Source organism: Suncus etruscus, chromosome 12, assembly GCF_024139225.1.
Source record: "Suncus etruscus isolate mSunEtr1 chromosome 12, mSunEtr1.pri.cur, whole genome shotgun sequence".
Taxonomy (NCBI): domain Eukaryota; kingdom Metazoa; phylum Chordata; class Mammalia; order Eulipotyphla; family Soricidae; genus Suncus; species Suncus etruscus.
In genome coordinates, this window is record NC_064859.1 from 12,191,589 (window position 1) to 12,199,227 (window position 7,639).

The 7,639-nt window shown below is 45.2% G+C and overlaps 1 pseudogene; it reads left to right on the forward strand.

Moving 5' to 3' along the window:
* Positions 1-2,428: 2,428 nt before the first annotated feature.
* LOC126023955 (40S ribosomal protein S25-like) lies at positions 2,429-2,787 on the forward strand (annotated as a pseudogene).
* Positions 2,788-7,639: the final 4,852 nt, after the last annotated feature.

Consider the following 7,639-nt stretch of genomic DNA (forward strand, 5'->3'; position numbering starts at 1 on the left):
ATGAGAGCAGACATGCATGGGGCTTGGGATTTTATCCCCAACACTGCAAAACAAATGGTACCCAAGTCCATTTGGGTCGGCATCTCTTGCCAGGTAAAATTGGATGTGAAAACATCTGTCTCTCAGCAGCATTGATACCCTCAGGCAGGGCTCATGTCTCCCCCTTAACTACAGGTATCAAAACACCTCCCTCTGGCTTCTGTGTTGAAGATACACCAGTCTCCTAGAGCCTGAAAAATATAAGGACAGATCACAGTTATCTTGGTATGAGCCTGGTTCAAATGTGAAGTAGAAAAATACAGTAGGTATACAGTAGATATTAGAGTAGATAGTACAGTGTGCACTGGGTTAGGAAGAACTCGGGCTTTACTCTAGGAATAGGGTTCATTTGGGGCTATATTCAAAGCTACACATCAGGGCCGGGCGGTGGCGCTGAAGGTAAGGTGCCTGCCTTGCCTGCGTTAGCCTTGGACGGACCACGGTTCGATCCCCCGGTGTCCCATATGGTCCCCCAAGCCAGGAGCAACTTCTGAGCACATAGCCAGGAGTAACCCCTGAGCGTTACTGGGTGTGGCCCAAAAACCAAAAAAAAAAAAAAAAAAAAAAAAAGCTACACATCAATGTTCTTTTAGAAATCCCTTGCTAAATTTAGTCTAAATGGTAGGGTTAGGCCTATCCTTGATAGAATAAGGTTAATATAGGTTAAGGTTATTGCTATAAAATTAGTTTAGGTTTAGCTGGTTTCAAGGTTAAAAGTCAATGTTATTTATTGGATGATTGTTCAATTTAAACTAATTGTTAGTTTTAGCCTTAGGTAAGGGTATGAATAATATAGGGTTAGGCTCAAGTTAGAATTGGAGTTAGTATTGGGTTTTGCACTATAATTGGGATTTAGATTTGGCTCTGTTGAAAATTAATAATTAATGTTATTTATTGAGCAATTCTTAACTTTATGATCATTAGCAGATAATAATTAATTTTAACTTAGGCTAGAGTCAAGTTAATATAGGATTAGAGTTTGCATTGGCATAGCGTTATATTTCAGATTTTTTTAAAGGACTTGAAAGTTTGACTGTGTTAAAAGATTAAGATTTCTTCATCTTAAACCACAACCCAAACTCAAATTATATTAGCAATAATATTGCCTGTGATTAAATCAAATAATTATCTTTTTTCTTTTCTTTACTTTTTTTTGTTTGTTTGTTTGTTTTGCTTTTGTTTTTGGGCCTCACCCGGTGACTCTCAGGGGTTACTCCTGGCTATGCACTCAGAAATCGCTCTTGGCTTGGGGGACCATATGGGACGCCAGGGGATTGAACTATGGCCCATCCTAGGCTAGCGCCTTACCGCTTGTGCCACCGCTTTGGCCCCTCAAATAATTAAATTAAGCCATCATCTTCTGAATATTGATTTTTAACTTTGAACATGGCCATACCTAAACCCTAAATGTATCGAAAACCTAACATGAATCCTAATCCCAATATTCAATGCTAAACTGAACCCTAATTCTCTAGTTATCAAACCCTAGACTAGGCATACACCTACCAATTAGCCTACATTTAATCATCATTCTATAAATCACACTAATTTGTACCTTTGAAACCCAATTCCTATTGGAGAACCCCACTCTGGACAAGTCTAAGCAATAAGACAGCGGTGATGAGACAGTTAACTTTAGGCTACTTGTTAGTTTAGGTCTGGGCAATCAGAAGGTTAGGATAGGGTCATGGTTAGGGTTATCATTGGGATAAGAGATAAGCTTAGGTTTTAATTTTTCAATATGATTATGGTTTAGAATTAACTGTGCTCAAAATTAAAAATTAATGTTATTTATTGCATGATTGTTAAATTTGAGTTTACAGTTAGAGTTTTGCTATAAAGCTATGTTTTAGATTTTTGTTTTGTTTTGTTTTTGGGCCACACCCGGCCTTGTTCAGGGGTTACTCCTGGCTGTCTGCTCAGAAATAGCTCATGGCAGGCACGGGGGACCAAATGGGACACCGGGATTCAAACCAACCACCTTTGGTCCTGGATCTGCTGCTTGCAAGGCAAACACCGCTGTGCTATCTCTCCGGGCCCCTAGATATTTTTTTAATTATTCTTTTTCAGAGATCATTAGATCTCAGCTAATTGCTAGAGCATGGTTGATAAAGGGTTAGGATGAGAGTTAGGTTCTGCTATAGGATTAGGAATTTGGCTTGGCAATTTATCCCAGTTAAAAGTCAATGTTGGAGTGGAGGGAGGACATCACTAGTGGTGGGAATGCCCCTGATTTATTGTCACTATGTACCTTAAATATTACTGTGAAATATTTGTAATTCACTTCGGCCACAATAAAAATTAAAGAAAGAAAAGTCAATGTTGCTTTTTTTTGTGTCTAACATCTTTGGGGGGCTGTTGCAGTAGCTGCTGTCCTCCAAGCTTCACGATGCCTCCCAAGGACAACAAGAAAAAAGTCGGCGAAGAATGACAAGGACCCAGTGAACAAGTTAGGGGGCAAGAAAAAGAAGTGGTCCAAAGGCAAAGTTTGGGACAAGCTCAACAACCTAGTGTTGTTTGACAAAGCCACCTATGACAAGCTCTGCAAGGAAGTCCCCAACTATAAACTCATAACTCCTGCTTTTCTCTAAGAGGCTGAAGATTTGAGGGTCTCGAGCCAGGGCACCCAGCCCTTCAGGAGCTCCTGAGTAAAGGGCTTCTTAAACTGTGTCAAAGCACAGAGATCAAGTGATTTACACCAGAAACACAAAGGGCAGAGATGCCCCAACTGCTGGAGAAGATGCATGAACAGGTCCCAACTGTACATTTTGAAAAAAAAACTTTATTAAGTCAAAAATGTCAAAGTTACTTATAGAGTAATTGTTAAATTCAGTCTAATTGGTAGTTTTAGGCTTAGGGTAAGGCAAACTTAATAAGGGTTTATTGTTGGTGTTTAGGGTTTTGTGTAAGATTGGGGTTTAAGTTTGACATGTTCAAAGTTACAGATCAATGCTATTCATAGGGTTTTGTTAAATTTAGGTTATTGGTAGGCCTTATGCTAGGGTAATATTAATATAGCATCTTCGTTTAAGATTAGAGTTAGTATTGTGTTTAGGGTGTGGTTAGATTTTGCAATAGAATTAGGGTTTAGGATTGACTGTTTTCAAAATGTTATCATTTTTATTTAAGATTGTTACATTAAGGTTAATTAGTGGGGGAACCTGTGATTGTTATATAGGGTTAGGGTTAGCATTGAGCTGGGGTGGGCTTAGGTTCTAGGATAAAGATTAGGGTCTAGGTTTTTCTGCTCCAGGGTTAACATCAGTGTTATTTATAAGCAGTTGTTGATTTAAATTAACTGATAGGCTTTGAACTATGCTGTGGTAAATATAATATAAAGTTAGGGTCGGTCAGCATTGGGGTTAAGGTTAGACTTAGTGTTTTAATATGATTAGGGATTAACTTTGGTTGTTTCCAAAATTAATGTTATTTATAGGGCAATTGTTAACTTTAAGCTAATTTGTGTTTTGAGGAGGGTAAGGCTTATATAGTATTAGCATCAAATTGGAGATAGGGTAAGAGTTAGGTTTTGCAGTAGCATTAGGGCTTAGGTTTGACTTGTTAAAGCATAAAAATAGTGTTGTTTTATATGGTGATTACAGAAATAAATGAAGGTTGATTGGTTAGCTTAGACCTAGGATAGGGTATGTTAAGGTAGGGGTAGGGATAGGGCTAGCATTGGGGTTAGGGTTAGGGTTAGAGGTTGGGTTAAAGATTGGGTTAGGGGTCAGATTTGGGGTTAGCGGTTGTTAGGGGTTGAAGTTGAAATTGGGGTTAGGTTAGGGTTAGGGCTAGGGTTAGAGTTATGGCTAAAAGTAAAAAAAAATATTTATAGGATTGTTAAATTTTGTCTAATTGGTTTAGAATAAAGTGAATGAAGAGTTTCAAAAGAAAAATAAAAGGGATTTTTTTGCTGCTGTTGTTATTGTTATTTGTTTCATGTTTGGTTTTGGGGGCCACACCCGGCAATGCTCAAGACTTACTCCAGGGGCCGGGAGAGATAGCATGGAGGTAAGGTGTTTGCCTTTCATGCAGAAGGTCATTGGTTCGAATCCCGGCATCCCATCCCATATGGTCCCCCGAATCTGCCAGGAGCGATTTCTGAGCATGGAGCCAGGAGTAACCCCTGAGCACTGCCGGGTGTGACCCCCCCCCAAAAAAAACACCAAACAAACAAACAAACAGACTTACTCCAGGCTCTGCACTTAGAAATCACTCCTGGCAGGCTTGGGGGAGCCATATAGGATGCCGAGAATCAAACTCTACAACTCCCTCAAGTTTGTTTTAGGGTGATTGTTAAATTTAAGCTAGATTGTAAGTTTAGGTCTAGGCTAGGCTTAGGTTAAATGTGGGGTAAGCATTGGGTTTTAAGGTTAAGTCTGGGTTACAGAGGTCTCAAACTCGTGGCCCGTGGGCCACAAACAGCCCTCCGTACAACATTTTTGTGGCCCTGCCCTAGAGGAATCTTTTTTTGTTTTGTTTTGTTTTAGTTGTTTGGGTCACACCCCCCAATGTTCAAGGCTTACTACTGACTTTGCACTCAAGGATCACCCCGACTTTGCCTCCTGCGGCCTGCAGGTAAATTGAGTTTGAGACCCCTGTAGGATTAGTGCTTAGGTCTGGCTTGTGTTCCACTGAGGAGCTACTCGGAGGGTGGCCAAACAGAGACCCAAGCAGAGGCCAAGCTGAAAGGAGAAAAGCATGGGAGGGGCCCCTGTCAATGCCTGGGACCGCTCAATAGGGTGCTGGCCCCTCCCTTTGTTCTTTCTCACAATCTTTGCTCGAAGGGTTGGGGGGGTGTGGGCTGCAAATTACATCACTGGCCTCTCCAGGATTTATTAGAAGCTCCCTAATCTCTTCAGGCCTGCCTCTGTCTCTTTTCTGATCTGGCTCCAAAGCATGGCACTTTGGAGTAATGTTGCTTTCTCCTCAATCATTATTGAAAGGTCATCTCTCTCTTCCCAGGAAGGCAAAATACCTGGGAGAGAAGGGCAGAGAGGAAGAGGCAGGGCACCCAAACTTTTCAGCGGGCCCAGCCAAGCCTGATTGCAAGATTTAGTGACAGTGACATTGTTCAATTTAATTAGCCCAAAGAGTAGCAGCTGCCAGTTCATTAGTTGGTACTGATGAAGCCCTCGTGGAGGTCAGAGATGGGAGTGGCATTTCCCACCCACAAGAGGAGGGGACTGCAGAGGGTACCAGGAGAGTAGCTTTGGGGCTCATTAAGGAGAGTAGAGGGGTAAGAGAGCTTGGCCACCCGTTTGGAGAACTGGGAGAAAGATTGATGGGAACCCAGGTTTTATGGGAACTAATGTGTAGGGAAATGCAAGGTCCTCGGGTCAAAGCTAAGGAAGAATTTTCCATGGGCCCCTAGTGAGCCTGAAACCTAGGTGAGACTGAGCATGGCCGTTGTCCTGAGACAGACAAGGGTAGTATCACAGAGGTCAACCATGGAGGGCACTAGGGAGACCAGCTAGCTAAGGGCTGCTGGGAGGCCTTCCAACCCAGATTGCCCCCCCCTACCTGGAGGATGGGGAGCGGTTCTGTGTGCTGGGGGGCACACCTAGAGCAGTTCAGGGGTGGGAGTGCTGAGTCTGGGAGTGTTGGAGCACATGAACACCCTTTCTGTTGTGCCCTGTCAGTCAGGCTGAGGGAAGGCCCTTGTCAGAGTAGCTCCCAGCCACACAGGGGCCTACAGGAGCCTGGAACATGCCAGCTCCCCATCATTTCTTCCAGTCAGTTCAGTTGACCCTTCTACTCCATACTAGAAAACCCCCAACTAGGAGAATAAAGCTCCAGGATGCGGGTTTTGTTTTTCTCCTGAGGCTTGAATGACTCAGTGGCTTCGCTCCCAACCTTTTCTCAAAGGCTCCTTTATCAAGAACTGGGGTTGAAGGGGCCTCTGGCAGCAGCAGTGCAGCGGCAGAAAGTGCTGAGCAAGGATAGGATGAAGGAGGGGCAGTTGGAGTTACTGCAGTGGCCCCTCTCACGCTCAGGGTCCCTCCAGGAGCTGCCCCCGGGTCAGTGTGCAGGAAGCAAAGAATAGTGAGCAAAATACCACAGGGAACTCCAGAACTTTATTTCCGTGAACTTCACTTCCCTGCAGCCGCCCTGGAGCTGGACAACATACAGGTCTGGGCCTGCTCCACGCCCAGTCTGCTGAGGGGAGGGGCAGACTCTTTAGTCTCTCCCAGGGGGCCCTCAGTCCTCTTGGCAGATGGGTACATAGAGAGGTTTCGGGGTGCCAGAACTCACCTAGGGGAAGGGGTTGGAGGGGCCAAGGGAGAGGGAGCTCAGAGGCTTAGAGGGAGGGAGCACGGAGACCAAGGGAGGAGGGAGCTCAGAGGCTTAGAGAAAGGGAGCACGGAGACCAAGGGAGGAGGGAGCACAGAGTCACAAGTTGACTTCAAGGAAGAGAACAGTTTCTTCTTTGGGTTTGCAGACGGAAACCTGGCACTGTTGACCTGACATGGGCATAGCTCCTGTGGCACTCTCACTGTTCTCTGGCTCCAGAGTCCTTGTGCCTTTTCTTTAGGGCAGGCAGTTGGCTCCAGACTTCCTTATGCTTCTCTGTGTTCTGGCCCCCTGGCCCCCAAGGCCATGCTGGGAAATGCTCTGAAGAGGGAAAGGGACGGCCACAGACCTGCCCACTGGCTGGACCTCACTACACAACCCCAGTTCTTGAGCCCTGCTTGGGTAACACACTAGGACTTGGCAGTGTTCCTGGAACCCCCTGGTCAGTCCCTGAGTCTGGCCAAGCTTATGCGTGGCCCTGCTGTCTTGCTGAGCAACACATGGCAGATGGTTCTCACCTGTTAGGCTCTGAGGGAAACAAGGTGCCAAGAGGGGCAGGTGGGTGCAGTAAAAGAAGGGAGAAGCCTGCTGGAAGTTTCCAATCTCACAGGAAAAGAAGCACCAAAGAGAAGTGGAAGACCAAAGTTCCCTCCCCCGGCCATTGTCATGAGATCACAGATGGACTCTATGCATCTCACAGGCCCTTGTTCAACTGCAGGAACCCAGACTTTTGTTTTTATTTTCTTGCTTTGATTTGGGGCCCTGCTCAGTGGTAGGCACTCATGCAGTGTTCCCTTGTGATGCTCTTGGGCCAGATGGATTACTGTAGTAAAACAGATGAATTATGGAGTGCTGGATAGAGGTGAATGATTGTGAGATGGATGGAGGGTGAGGCCTTCCTCCTCCAGCCCGGGCCACACGCCTCCAACCCCCTTCAGCTGGCGGATCTGAGGGTTCAAGGTAGTGGGGAGAAAAAGACGCACAGCAATCAGGTTTCAGGAGACATCAGTTTTATTCAGGGCCCTAGCCAACGAGGTGTGGCTTCTATTATAACCTTTCAAGGCAAGCTCCCTATTAGCCCTGCATTGCAACACGTTCCTTCTCCCTCCATCCTGCCAGCTTTCGCTCTTCCTACTCTCTCCCTGGATCTCTCTCAATCTATCCTCCCAATCCTCTTCCTGTTCCCCGAGGTGATCCTGTTTCTAACCTTCCAGAGGACCCCTCCCAGAAATGGGCAGGTCTTACCATCAGGTAAGGTTACACTGGAAGAATGAGGGATGGGGTGACATCTGCCTCTTCTTAAAAC